We start from the raw sequence: 15,599 nt of genomic DNA on the forward strand, positions 1-15,599 counted from the left end.
TTGATGACAAGGAGACATCAGACAATCCCAGAGTAAAGACCATTTTATAAAGTAACAGGCTTGTACTCTTCAAAAATGTTAAAGCTATGAAAGATAAAGACAGACAGATATTTCCAGATCAAAAGTGACCTCAACAACAATGTAAGATCTACTATGACGGACACTCCTGGGTTGGCTCCTTTGCCTGTAAAAGACAATGTTGGAACAATAGGCAAAACCAATGGGGGTCTGTGAATTAATTGGTAATGTATCAATGTTAATATTCTGATACTTAGTTGTACTCTTAATAGGTGGGAGACTGCTCTTGTTAGGAACTACAGACTGAAGTTTTTTTGTTTTTGTTGTTGTTGTTGCTGTTGTTGTCAAGACAGAATTCTGCTCTTGTCGCGCAGGCTGGAGTGCAGTGGCGCGATTTTGCTCACTGCAACCTCTGCCTCCCGGGTTCAAGCGATTCTCCTGCCTCAGCCTCCCGAGTAGCTGGGATTGTAGACGTGTGCCACCATGCCCAGCTAACTTTGCATTTTTAGTACAAACAGGGTTTCTCCATGTTGGTCAGGCTGGTCTTGAACTCCCGACCTCAGGTGATCTGCCCACCTCAGCCTCCCAGAGTGTTGGGATTACAAGTGTGAGCCACTGCGCCTGGCCTTAATTTTACTTTAAGTTCTGGGATACGTGTGCAGAACATGCAGGTTTGTTACACAGGTAAACACAAGACTGAAGTATTAAGGGATATCAGGGTATGTCTGTAATCCTCAAATAACTTAGGGGGGAATATATGTAATACACATATAATATATAACTTATATGTATGTGTATATATGCACATGAGGCAAACATAAAAAGTTAACAACTGGCAATTTTGTGTAAAGGATATATGGGAATTCCTTGTGTTGTTCCTAATAATTTTTCTATTAATTTGAAGTTACTTCAAAATACAAAGATTTGAAGAAACCGTATGTACACAAGTTTGGCATGATCTCTGTTCCTTCTGCCTGCCATTAACACAAAAAATATAACGACAATTATGACAGTTTAAGGACTCTAGTCACAGCTGTGCCATAAACCAGAGTTGTGACATTCAGCAGGTCAAACAAACAATGGTATCTGTCTATTGAAGTCTTAGTCTTTGTGGAAACAGTGCCCAAATCACTTTATAAACATTACACCATCCTCCCAACAGAGCCAGGAGGCTCAGGGCGCTGAGCACCTTATCCAGGGCCACACACAGTTATTAAGGGACAGGGGCAGGCTATGAATTAAGGCCCATCTCATGCACTGCTCAGGCTAACTGCCACTCTGTTACACTACTTTGTAAAAAGACCAAATTGCCCTAGATGACTGCTAATGCTGCTTTTGGCATAAAGGTTCTGTAAGATGTATTGTCAGGTTTCTTTTCTGGAGACTATGATTCATTTGGTATGGTGGCAAGGGAGGGCTTGAGATTCTGTGTATTGTTGCTTAATTTTTTTTTTTTTTTTTTAGAGACAAAGTTTCGCTCTGTCGCCCCAGGCGGGAGTGCAGTGGCACAATCATAGCTCACCGCAACCTCCCAAGTAGCCGGGACCACAGGTGTACACCACCACACTGGCAGATTTTTTTTTATTTTTGTAGAGACAAGAGTCTCCCTGCGTTGCCCAGACTGGTCTCAAACTCCTGGCTCAAGAGATCCTCCTGCCTCAAGAGATCCTCCTGCCTCGGCCTCCTAAAGTCTTGGGATTACAGGCGTGATTCACCACATCTGGCCTGAGATTGTATATTTTAACAGTTGTCACAGCTGATTCCTGGAATCAGGCCTCTCACTTGCTGTGGTCATGTGTGTGTGACGCTTGGGCTAGGACTAATTTGTTGAGGTGACATATGAACTCCTCACCTGCTATTTTCTCTGAATCTGCGTGTAGATGACCAGTGTCTTCTTCTTAGCTGTGTTTTGTCACACAGCAGCACTTCTAGTTCTAAAACATCAGTATCGCTATCTTAAGAGGGAACCAGGAAATGGTTTTCTTCATCACTTACATGCAGTGACCTCACATCCCTGTTTGCTTAGAACAGTCCCCCATTATGCCAGCTCTCCTGCAACAAGTATTGATAGCATCCCCTTTTATTCTTCAAAGGGTCTCTGTTTGGATTATACCAGGCTGCTGGAACCCCCCTCCTGATGCTAGCTGTCCCCGCCTCCCGGGGGCAGTCTGTCTCCTATGTACCCTCTGATTTGTTTCCATCTCTAGTCAGCAGATCACTGACCAGACCATGGCGAACTTTGTGCCCAAGACTTAAAAGAACCACCAGACCGTGAGAGCCATTTATAGCCTCACTAAGCACCAGTACAGAACTGCCTGCACACTGAAGTAGCTTCATGCATTCTTTCCCTCTTAAAATCACATACACACCAATATTGCTCTTCGTGTGAAAGTGTCAAGCCCAGTTGTTTCCTTGTCAAAGACAGTGCATGCTTGTTTATGTAAAGCCTAAGCACCTTATACTGATGGCTTCTCTCTGTGTCATAATCGTTTGACTGTGAAATATAATTCTCTGTAATCTTGCAGCTCAGACAGGTTCTCAGTCTGTGCCCTCATCCTCTCCTGATAATGACATCATCACTCACCCTCCAGATGGAAGTGACAAAGGTTTTCATGACAAAACAAACAGGCTTTGCTGGCAGAGGCTTTTGTACGTGGGTGTGTGTATCCTCTGAGTCTTTGGCTCTCATGGCTGATGAAATCGGCCAGTCTGACATCCTGGAAAGTACAATAAAATTAAAACATCACAGGCAACATGTTGAGATGTTTTAAAAAATACATGAAGGCAAGAAAGCCAGGAAAACAAGGTCCTTATTCATGCTTCTTGAGCCTGAGGAATCCAGATGTTTAATTATATAACATTTTCTTCCAATTCAAGATACAAGCTCTACTGGTAAAACTGAGCTCTGCCAAAGAATATGATTTTTCCTTCTGTTCCTTATCCCCATTTACTTTTTCTGTGAATCAAAATGTGACAAGAACCATTTAAGTAATCAGAGGGTCAATAATATAATGAATAATAACTACCATTTGTTAAGGACCTACCCTGCGCCAGACTCGGGGACTTTGTATGAATCATTTTGAGTCCTTACAACCGATGGTAGAGTTAAGTATCATTATTCCTATGTTAGAGATGAAGAAATTGAGAACTGGAAGTAATTAAGGTAGGTTAGTGCCAGCACTGGGGTTTAAATCCATGTCTCTTGGCCGGGCATGGTGGCTCACGTCTATAATCCCAGCACTTTGGGAGGCTTAGGCGGGCGGATCACAAGGTCAGGAGATCGAGACCATCCTGGCTAACACGGTGAAACCCCGTCTCTACTAAAAATACAAAAAATTAGCCAGGCACAGTGGTGGGCACCTGTGGTCCCAGCTACTCAGGAGGCTGAGGCAGGAGAATGGCGTGGGCCCGGGAGGCGGAGCTTGCAGTGAGCCGAGATCGCCCCACTGCACTCCAGCCTGGGCGACAGAGCAAGACTCCGTCTCAAAAATAAAAAAAATTTTAAAAATTAAAAAAAAATAAATCCATGTCTCCAAATCCTGGGCTTTGGGCTTATTTTTGTAGAGACAAGAGTCTCTACAAAAGACCCGGGCTCTAAAGCCTGCATTCCGTCTACCAAGCACAGTGGAAGGAGGGTTACACAGCTATGCTCCATAGCTAATCCTCACTATTTGTGCTTGACGTTTTAGGGATGGGTTGGAAAGAGAATGTAAAAAAAAAAAAAAAGAAAAATGATTTGGATACCAAGGGAGACATACACTCCCGCATTCACCTCAGCCCTCAGATCGCTTAATGAATAAAGCCAGCACAGAAAATCAGCAGGCATGGGCTATAAATATTAACTTTGTTCCTCATTTTGTTCTCCCATGCTGTTCCCATGGAGACATAGCTCCTCCATGTATCTGGAATTCAGGCTGCCCAAGGGACATGACCGAGAGCTGCGAGAGAGGCCCAGCGGAGAGACAAGCGCTGTGTAAAGCCTCCAAGCCCTGTGCCAGCAGACTCCTTCCTCTTCCTTCTCACTCTCTTTTTTCTCTTTCCCATTTTCATTAGAACCGGACCATCAGCTGGATTTTGTAATGAGATATACACTCAAAAAACTACTTCTCCATTTGCAAACATTTTCAAGGCGAGAAAGAAACCTCTACAGGGACCAGCCATTTGTAGGCAGAGGGCAGCAGCCATGGCTCTCAGCAAGGTGGTTCTCTCAGGGCTAGGACACAGTCCTAATCTGGCAGACATCACTGATACCATGGGGTCTAATTAGACTTTCCACATCCATGCTTGGCACTTCCTTAATTAAAACATTTATGCTGCTATTTTAACATTGAGATATATTCAATTTTCCATAAGCAATAGGGATTTCTGAAAAACAGAAATCGTCTTCAAATAAAACACTGATCCTGTGTGTCCCCAAATGCTGCCTAGCATTCTACCCCAAATGGGCGTTACTAATTTGGCCAGTCTGGCACTATTTCATTCCTTATTTCTAAAGATAGATATTGGAAAAAAATGTTTTAAACTTAGGTCAAAAAAAAACTTAGGCTGTCTCTCAAAATGTCAATACTCAGAGTAGGAAAAACTTCCAATAGAAAATGCAATGGCTGTGCTACTTGGGAGGCTGAGGTGGGAGGATCACTTAATCCCAGGAGTTCCAGGCCAGCCTGGGCAACATAGTAAGATTCCATCTCTACAACATTTTTTTTTTTTTAAATTTAGCCAAGCATGGTGGTGCATACCTGTGGTCCCAGCTACTTGGGAGGCTGAGGCGGGAGGATCACTGGAGTCCAGAGGTTGAGGTTCCAGTGAGCTGTGTTGGCTCCAGCCTGGGTGACAGAGTGAGACCTTATCTCAAAAAATTAATTAATTAATTAGCTAACTAACTAATTAATTAAAGGGAATATATTTAGGATATTCTCTTCTAATACATTAAAGTGCCTGGCACAAAATAACCAAACAAAACTTGGCTCTCCTTCCCTCAGGGACAGTAACTTAACTTCTATGAGAAAGTTCCACCAACTTCATAATTGGATATTGCAGCTCCATGGGCTTGAAAGTCTCCTCACCACAAGCTGACTGAGCGATTCTGTGGAAAAACTGGCACACGCTGTTCACTGTGAAGCTCTCTCCCTCCGCCAGATACTGCCTTCCGGCCTCCCTCTGAGCCCTAATCCTATTCAAGGCCACAGAAAACGGGATTAAACAAAACACAGCCAGCAGAGACATCCTAACCTTCATTTTAACACTGGACATTTTCTGAACATAACCTATAATCTTTGTTAAGTACTGTATGCCCTCGACATGGCTCCTCTGACACTGAGACTTATCCTCTCTGGAAATGTATAACAAAGGGTAGAATGAGAAAGAGAATATAAATGGACTAAGTCTGCTATCCAAGCTTTCAACCTAAATGAAAATCAATCAAGCCTCCGCAGTTACATCAGGCAACACTGGCTATGTTGAATCATGTGCTATGTAAACATGGATTTTTTCAAAGACCAGAGCTGTACTATCCAGAAGTCACATAATACTACTTTTTTTTCTTTCTTGAGACAGGGTCTTGCTCTGTATCCCAGCCTGGAGTGCAGTGGCATAATCTCAGCTCACTGTAGCCTCAACCTCTCGGGTTCAATATGGGTTTTGCCTCATTGCCCAGGCTAGTCTTGAACTCCTGGCCTCAAGGGATCCACCCACGTCGGCCTCCCAAAGTGCTGGGATTACAGGTGTGAGCCACCATGCCAGCCCTGTAAGACTTTTAAATAAATGCAGTAGTGTAGTTAGAGTCATTAAGAGGATCTCAGAGTACCAAAAGCCAATCCAGTATGGGCTCTAATAGTTCTCAGCATTGCGGTAACATGGCTTGTTGTCAGCTGGAGTATATTTTGCTTTCTGAGGGGTATTTCAAATGAAGAATCTGTGTCCTTCATTCCTGCAACCATGTCATCATCATCATACGCGCTTCCTTCTTTTCTCCCCTCTTTCTTGTACTTCTTGTCTTTCTCTTCCTCCTTCTCCTTTTCCTCATCTACCTCAATTTTATTTTTTTATTTGTTTAGAGACTTGGTCTCACTCTGTCACTCAGGCTGGAGTGCAGCGGTGTTATCATGGCTTCTTTGCAGCCTGGAACTCCTGGGCTCAAATGACCTCCCTGCCCCAGCCTCCCAAGTAGCCAAAGCTACAGGCTCATGCCACCATGCCTGGCTTTTTTTTTAATTTTTATTTTTGTAGAGACGGCAGGCAGTGGGGTGGCAGTGGGGGTTAGAGGTTAGGAAAGATGTCTTTCCATCTTGCCCAGCCTGGTCTCCCAACAACTGGGCTCAAGCTATCCTCCTGCCTTGGCCTCCCAAAGCACTGGGATTATAGCATGAGCCACTGCCCCTGGCCTTTAGATTGTATTAAACTCCTTTATACCATGTAGTTAGTACTTATTAGTTGTAGTTTGTGGCATTGTACCATTTGCCCACTATTTATCCCTCCCTTTTTATACCCTCTCATAAATTAATACCTTGTTAAGGCTTTCTGCAAGTTAATTAAAAACAATAGCTTACATTAATATAAATGTTAAATCTTATTTCAGAATGCAAAAGTCTTGCTGCATGACATCTAGCACAAGTCAAAACATTTTCACACTTTACTGCAAAAGCAATTTTTAAAAATCCGAAAAGAAAGTGAGCCTCTTATGGAGCGATTAAGACACAATACATTACACCTCAAAAGAAAATGCAAGCTTTTGTTCACTAAGGACTTCAACATAAGGTTTAAAAACTTTAAATGTTTTGACAGTCAGGGAATGATTTTATTAGGACATGAAAAGCTTTTTCTTTTAATTCTCACTGGTGATTATCACTGCATCTGGAACCAGTCACACAGATCCAAATGAGGCTAAAGCTGGAATCAAACTGGCAGAGACAAACACCCAATAGGTTGCTGAAGCAGTAAGACTGCTGCTGCCATTATGTCATGATTAAGAGGATCTGGACTTCTGACTGCACCACTTAACAGGCTCTCTGCTAACTTCTCTGTTCCTTAATTCTCATTTGAAAAATGAGTATAGTAATAGTACCAACCTTCTAGCGTGAATAAGGACTAAGCGAGATAAGATGTGGAAAACACTTACAATAGTTCTTGAAATAAATATTAGCTATTATTATTGTTGTTATTGCTACTCCTCTTACTATTATCAGAACAAAAGGAAGACTGAAGCTGTTATGCTCTGCCTGGGGACACAGTATTTGAATTTGTGGAAGTGTTTTTGCAAGGATCATTAGCTTGGGTAAAGAGTGCATACCTAATTTTCTTGCCGAGGATTTTACTGTATCTATTTATTTATTTATTTTTTAGGGACTGGGTCTCACTCTGTTGTGCAGGCTAGAATGCAGTGGCTATTCACAGGCATGGTCGTAGCGCATTGCAGCCTCAGACTCCTGGCCTCAAGCCATCCTCCTGCTTCGGTCTCCCAAGTAGCTGGGACTACAGGTGCATGCCACTGTGCCTGGCTTTGCCTAGAATTTTAAAAGACAAAATAATTTTTACCTTTTTGTACTGTGACATATAACACAAATGCAGAAACATAGGTAAAATATAAATTACAGTTTTGTTTTTAAGTTATCACCTGAATTAATGAAGATAATGTAGATTTTAAATCTACATTAACATGGGTATTAACCCATTAATTAAATCTACATTAACCCATAATGTAGATTTAAAATCTACATTATCTTCATTAATTAACCCATGTTAATACTTCCTATGTCAGAGACAATTTCACTAGAACCTCGAAAAGCCTTCACATGCCCTTCCCAAAACACAAATTCCTGCCTTCTTAAAAGTTACCACTATTCTTTCTTTCTTTTTTTTTTTTTTTGAGACGGAGTTTCACTCGTCACCCAGGCTGGAGTGCAATGGTGTGATCTTGGCTCACCGCAACCTCCGCCTCCCAGGTTCAAGTCATTCTCCTGCCTCAGTCTCCTGAGTAGCTGGGGTTACAGGCATGTGCCACCATGCCCGGCTAATTTTGTATTTTTAGTGGAGATGGGGTTTCTCCATGTTGGTCAGGCTGGTCTCAAACTCCTGACCTCAGATGATCCACCCGCCTTGACCTCCCAAAGTGCTGGGATTACAGGTGAGAGCCACTGTGCCCGGCCACTACCACTATTCTTACTTGTACTCTTTAAGCCTTTAACCTCAGTGTGCATGCCTAGACGCTATGCTTTGTATAGCAAGTGTGAATGGAATTGTACAGTATGTATTTTTTGTGTCTGGTTTCTTTTGATCAATATTATATTTTAAAATTTCATATTTATTTGTGATGCTCTATTGTATTCCACAGTATGAATATTCCACAGTGGAGCTGGGGTGTAGTGGCAGGCAGATCACTTGAACTTAGGAGTTCAAGACAAGCCTGGGCATCATGGCAAAACCCCGTCTCTACTAAAAATAGAAAAATCAGCTTGGTTATGGTGGCATGTGCCTGTAGTTCCAGCTACTTGGGGAGCGGAGGGGGGAGGATCACTTAAACCCAGGAGGTCGAGGCTGCAGTGGGCCGAGATCACACCACTGTACTCCAGCCAGGGTGACAAAATGAGACCCTGTCTCAAAAAAAAAAAAAAAGTACATATTATTTCTGCTTTTAATGGATATTTGTGTTGTTTCCAATTTGGGATTATTGAAAATATTGCTGCTATACACATTCTTGAACACATGTATTTGTGTACACTTACACACACATCTATATAGTTATTAGAGAGGCTGAATCTCACTCTGTTACCCAGATTGGAGTGCAGTGATATGATCATAGCTCACTGCAGCCTTGAACTCCTGGGCTCAAGTGATCCTCCTGCCTTAATAAGAAAGTGATCCTACACTTTCTTAGTACCAGTGTGTGCTACCATGCTGGCCAATTTTCTTTATTTTTTGTAGTAGTGATGTCTCGCTATGCTGCCCAAGTTGGTCTCAAACTTCTGATTTCAAGTGATCCTCTAGCCTTGGCCCCCCAAAGCACTGGAATTACAAGTGTGAGCCACCGGGCCCAGTCAACTTACACATATCTTATATCCTGGGAGTGGAACTGTTTGACGACAAGAACACAAATATTCAAACTTAGTTGACAATGCCAAGGCATTTTCTAAGATAAATTTACCAATTTATATTCTAACCAGCAGTGATGAGACGTCCACATTCCCATCCCGGTCTTATTAAACTTTTTAATTTTGGCCATTTCAGTGGGTATAGAGTGGTATCTCATTGCATTTCCTTGGTTACTAATGAGATGCAGCACTTTTTTGATTTTTAATTGGCCATTTGGATATTCATGTCTCTTGCTAATTTTTCTTGGTTTTCTCCCCACTTTTTTTTTTTGTTTTGTTTTTTGATATGTAACACATGGCCTTTAAAATCTGGCCTTCCAACTTAGATTTCTTTCTTTTCTTTTTCTTTCTTTTTTTTTTTTTTTTTTTTTTTTTTTGAGATGAGGTCTTACTCTGTTGCTCATTCTAGAGTGCAGTAATGTGATCATGACTCACTGCAGCCTCGACCTCCTGGACTCAAACAATCTTTCCACCTTAGCTTTCTGAATAGTTGAGACTACATGCATGTGCCAGCATGCCTGGCTATTTTTTAAAAAATTATTTTGTAGACACAGGGTCTTGTTATATCTCCCAGGCTGACCTTCAACTCCCAGTCTCAAGTGATCCTCCTGCCTCAACCTCCCAAAGTGCTGTGATTACATATATAAGCCACTGCACCTGCCCCCAACTTAGATTTCATATAAACAAAGTTACTCTGCTTTTCTGTCCTATCCAATAGTGTTGCAACCAACAAATCCCTTTCACAGCTTTTCACTAGGTACTTAAAAAAGGATTCCTCTTTAGACATAAGTGGGGGGAAAACACACACACACACACACACACACACAATTCAAGCTGGGCGCAGTGGCTTACACCTGTAATCCCAACACTTTGGGAGGCAGAGGCAGGTGGATCACCTGAGGTCGAGAGTTCGAGACTAGCCTAGCCAACATGGTGAAACCTGTCTCTACTAAAAATACAAAAAAATTAGCCAGGTGTGGTGGCAGGCGCCTGTAATCACAGCTACTCAGGAAGCTGAGGCGGGAGAAGTGCTTGAACCTGGGAGGAGGCAGAGGTTGCAGTGAGCTGAGATCACGCCAATGCAATCCAGCCTCGGTGACAAGAGTGAGACTCCATCTCAAACAACAACAACAACAACAAAACTCCTCAATTCATGCCCAGGAAAAAATGTTAACCCCCAAAGTTCAAATTCTCGTCAAGTTTCAGCAGATTTTCAACACTAGAAACTGATGATTTTGCATTTCTGTAGAAGTTTCAGTGTTGACCAAGACACAGGTTTCTCATTAAACTTTAATAGTTCTCAAAATTCTGTGGCAGATTTTTTTGCCAAGTTGTTTCCAGTTATTTACTATTTTGAGACAGGGTCTTGCTCTGTCACCCAGGATGGAGTGCAGTGGCACAGTAATGACTCACTGCAGCTTTGACTTCCCTGGGCTCAAGCGATTCTCCTGCCTCGGCCTCCCGAGTAGCTGGGACTACAAGCGTGTGCTACCACACCTGACTAATTTTTGTGTGTGTGTTTTATGTAGAGATGGGGTCTAGCTATGTTGCCCGGGATGGTTTTAAATTCCTGGGCTCAAGTGATCCGCCTGCCTTGGCTTCCCAAAATGCTGGGATTACAGGTGTTAGCCACCATGCCCAACCTAAAGTTTTTCTATTTAAAAGGACTGATTTTAAAAACTAGTAACTTAAAGCTGACACACACACAAACACGCACACAGAAACACATTGTGTGGTGTGAGGTCTACAAAATAGTCTCCTTTCCTTCTGAAGGTTTTATGGTGCATTTTTATCATTAACCAGTCTTTTACTATCAAGCTTCAACGGCCTACTGAGACAAACAGTTCTGAGGCCATTCTCCCACCACTGATTAAGACTGGGGGCAGGTATAAGGGATACTATTCATTTAGCCTGTTGAGCTTTCCGGGCCGACTCAGTGACTTTGCCAGCTCTGGCAGGCTTCTTGTGCACTGCTTTGATGACATCCACAGCAACTGTGTGTTTCACTTCATGAACAGCAAAACAACTCGGAGAAGTCAGAGAAGCTCTCAGCACACGTGAGCCTGCTAGGAACAACATCAATGGTGGCAGCATTAGCTGAGTTCAAGAATTTGGGGCCATCTGCCAGCTTCTTCCCAGAACAGCAATCAGTCTCCTTTAAGCTCAGCAAACCTGAGATCGCGCCACGGCACTCCAGCCTGGGTGACAGAGTGAGACTCTGTCTCAAAAAAAAAAAAAAAAAAAGGTGTTTACTGTAGAGTTTTGTAAATAGCCTTTATCAGATAAAGGAAATTCTTTTCTAGTACCAGTCTCCTAAGAGTTTCTATGATGAATTGATGGTGTATTATTGTAAGAGCCTGGAAAACACAGGCCTTGAACTCATAAAGATCTATGAAAATAAAACAGAGGCCTGTGTAAGTATGTGAAAGAAGGTACCTTTTTACTTTGTCCTTAGTTGAAAATGGAATAGACTATAGATCACAAAATATCTATTCTCTTTTTTAGAGACAGGGTCTCACGCTGTTGCCTAGGCTGGAGTGCAGTGGTGCAATCATAGCTCACTGCAACCTTAACCTCCTGGGCTGTAGCTAGGACTACCAGTGTGCACCACTGCACCCAGCTTATCTGTAAATGTTTTGTAGAGGCGGGGTCTTGCTATGCTGCCCAGGTTCAAAATATCTATTTAAACTGAACAAGTTGAGCAAAAGAGACTCTAGGTACCAGTTATCTGTTTTCCTATTATAAAATGACATTAAAAAGAACATACTGTTTTTTTAAAGCCTTCAAGCTACAATATCTTGATAGGATTTTGGTTGTTTTTATCCTGATACTAATTTCTAGTAATGAGAATGGTTAAAGGAAATTAGAAAGCTAACCATAGCAAACAACAACACTACCATGTCTCCAAATCTCCAGAAGATGGAGGCAGTGAGCCACTGAGATTTCAGACCAATGGGTTTTTCTGCCTTCAAACGCCAGTAACCAAGCTGAATTGTGCGGAGAAGTTGGCCTATCTAGCCATGTTATCCTCTTTCAATTATTTAATGTGTAGCACTCCCAGGCAGAAATAGTCCTTCCTAAAGCAGTGGAAGGGTGCTTCTTCCCTGGTTTTGATCTCACTGGTCTACAATGCTTGGATAGGGCCACTCAATCCATGTAAATATAAAAATATCTGCCAGTCACCGTGGCTTACACCTGTAATCCCGGCACTTTGGGAGGCTAAGGCCAGCGGATCACGACGTCAGGAGTTTTAGACCAGCCTGGCCAACATCGTGAAACCCCGTCTCTACTAAAAATACAAAAATTAGCCGGGTGTGGTCATGCACGCCTGTAGTCCCAGCTACTCAGGAGGCTGAGGCAGAATAATCACTTGAACCTGGGAGGCGAGGTTGCAGTCAGCCAAGATCGTGCCACTGCACTCCAACCTGGGCGACAAAGTGAGACTCCGTCTCCAAAACAAACAAACAAACAAACAAACAAATAAATAAATATATCTGGAAGGGCTCTTCACTTTGGACGAATGGCAACAGGATTCATTTGAAACAATTAACCTCACACCATTGAATGAATGAGTAAACATGTAAGTGCACTGTTATACAATTGCCTCAGTCTGCTCAGGCTGCCATTACAGAATGCTATGGACTGGGTGGTTTAAATAATAGAAATTTATTTTCTCACAGTTCTGGAGGCTGGGATGGCCAAGATCAAGGTGCCAACTGATTCAGTTCCTGATGAGGGCTCTCTTCCGGACTTGCAAATTGCCCCTTTCCCCTGGTGGCCCCAAGTCAGAGAGGGAAAAGGGCAAACCCCCCCCTTTTTTTTTTTTTTTTTTTTTTTTTTTTTTTGAGACGGAGTCTCGCTCTATCGCCCAGGCTGGAGTGCAGCGGCCGGATCTCAGCTCACTGCAAGCTCCGCCTCCCGGGTTCACGCCATTCTCCTGCCTCAGCCTCCCGAGTAGCTGGGACTACAGGCTCCCGCCACCTCGCCCGGCTAGTTTTTTGTATTTTAGTAGAGACGGGGTTTCACCGTGTTAGCCAGGATGGTCTCGATCTCCTGACCTCGTGATCCGCCCGTCTCGGCCTCCCAAAGTGCTGGGATTACAGGCTTGAGCCACCGCGCCCCGCCCTGTTGCTTCTTATAAGGATACCAATCCCATCATTAGTGTCACACCCTCTTGACCCCACCTAACCCTAATTACCTCTCAAAGACCCCATCTCAAAATACCCTCACATCAGGGTTTGGGGTTTCAACTTATGACTTTGGAGAGGGGAGCATTAAGTGTTCAGTCTGTAAAACAACATCTAACTGAAAAGATGTATAGTGGGTTGCTCAGGAAGGAGCTGGCAAAGCTCTTAGCTGTAATCAAGAGAATTGATGTATTTCTGGTCCTGTGGGGATTCTTTTCTTTCCTGATTCTCTGCTGTGCATCTGAGTCGTTTTCTGTCCTCTGCCATCTGTCCTGAACCTGGAGAATTCCTTTATCAAGTTTCTTATCCCTTAAAACAAAAAGTTTTTAATCTTCTGTCTACCTACTCTCAGATATCACTTTAAAGTAGAATTTTAATCACACTGTGGCTAAGTGGGTTACTTATTCCAGAAACTTTGCAAAATCCAAACCACCTACTTTTCTTGTTTTTCTTGGTCAATAACTTTTATAGCTTTTGTTATGGCTCGTTTTTCACTGGATATCGAAGTTCACATAATCGTAATCCTTGGTCATGACTCTTTTTTTTTTTTTCCATATGGAGTCTCACTGTATGGCCTAGGTGGAGTGCAGTGACATGATCTCAACTTCACTGCAACCTCTGCCTCCTAGGTTCAAGTGATTCTCCTGCCTCAGCCTCCCAAGTAGCTAGGATTACAGTTGTGTGCCACCACCCTCAGCTAATTTTTGTATTTTTAGTAGCGATGGAGGTTTCACCATGTTGGCCAGGCTGGTCTTGAACTCCTGGCCTCAACTGATCTGCTTGCCTCGGCTTCCCAAAGTGCTGGAATTGCAGGTGTGAGCCACTGCACCCGGCCAACTCACTTTTATCATTGGCTTATGAATGTCCATCTCTTCCCCTCTCTCTCTCCTCATCTTTGTATTATCATCATATAATAAGCAACCATGAATCCGTCTCTCATTATAAACACTAAGAGTTTGACAATATCTTACCTTTACTTATGTTCTTTCCTCTTCTCTTTTCTTGCCTTCCTGAGGTATCAGAATGCAAAGACCAGCATCCATCAATCTGTTGTTTTCTTTCTATGCAGTTTCTTCACTCAACTATATGAATTTCTAAAAAATGTACTTTTCCATTTTATGAAAAGGATAGCATGTTTTATGTAAATATGTTGAGACTTTTTAAAGTTCATATTGATAAGATTCATCCATATTGTTGCATGTTGCTATATTTCATTCATTTTGGTTGCTTTTTTCAAGGCTGCAGTGAGCTGTGATAGTGCCACACCACTCCAGCCTGGGTGACAGAGTGAGACCCTGTCTCTAAAAAATAAATTAAAAAAATTCCCTGTATATGTTTTATATGTTTTGCTAGAATTTTTTTCTAGGCTCCTGACAGTCTCTGAACTATTACAAATGATGTCTTCTTTCTAATTTCAATCCCTACATGTTTGTTGCTGGTGTTCGGAAATGCAACTGTCTTGCTAATTTGCTAACCTTTCCTATTTCAAATATATCACCTGTAAATTATTATTTTTTTCTGGTAGGGGAGGGGAGTAGGGGTAGGATGGGGTCTTGCTCTGTTGCCCAGGCTGGAGTGCAGTGGCACCATCATAGCTCATTGTAGCCTCAAACTCCTGGGCTCAAGAGATCCTCCTACCTCAACCTCCCCAGTAGTTGGGACTATAGGCATGAGCCATCGCATTTGGTTAATTTTTAAATATTTTGAAGAGATGAGGTCTTGCTATGTTCCCCAGGTTTGTCTCAAACTCCAGGACTCAAGTGATCCTCCTTGATCTGCCTGGATCCACCTCCAGGTCTCAAGTGATACTCTCAAAATATTAGGATTACAGGAGTGAGCCACCATACCTGGCCTATAAATTATTTTATTTGTTCTGTGTAAATAATAATGCCTTCTATAAATAAAAATGGTTTATCTTTACGATTCTAATTTTTTATTGCCATTGAGGAGCGGTAAGAGTGAACATCTTGTTTCATTCTTGCTTTAAAGAAAATATTTCTGGTGTTTTCCCATACAGAATGATGTTTGCTTAAAGGCTTTTATAGACATTTTATGAGGTTAAGGAAACTGGCTATATTTTGATTTAGTAAAAGTTCGTATTATGAATTTATGTTGGATTTTATCAGCATAAACCTTGAGATCATCACAAATCTTCTCTTTTCTTAATCTATTATGGTGAATTATTTCCATAGTTTTTCTGATATTAAACTAACATATGGATGCCTGAGGCAAACCCAACTGGGCAAGGGTATTACCTTCCCTGTGTGTTGTTGAATTTAATTTGCTTTTTTTTTTTTTGAGGATTCTT

The sequence above is a fragment of the Rhinopithecus bieti genome, unplaced genomic scaffold (assembly GCF_001698545.2).
Source record: "Rhinopithecus bieti isolate Rb0 unplaced genomic scaffold, ASM169854v2 scaffold_73705, whole genome shotgun sequence".
NCBI lineage: Eukaryota > Metazoa > Chordata > Mammalia > Primates > Cercopithecidae > Rhinopithecus > Rhinopithecus bieti.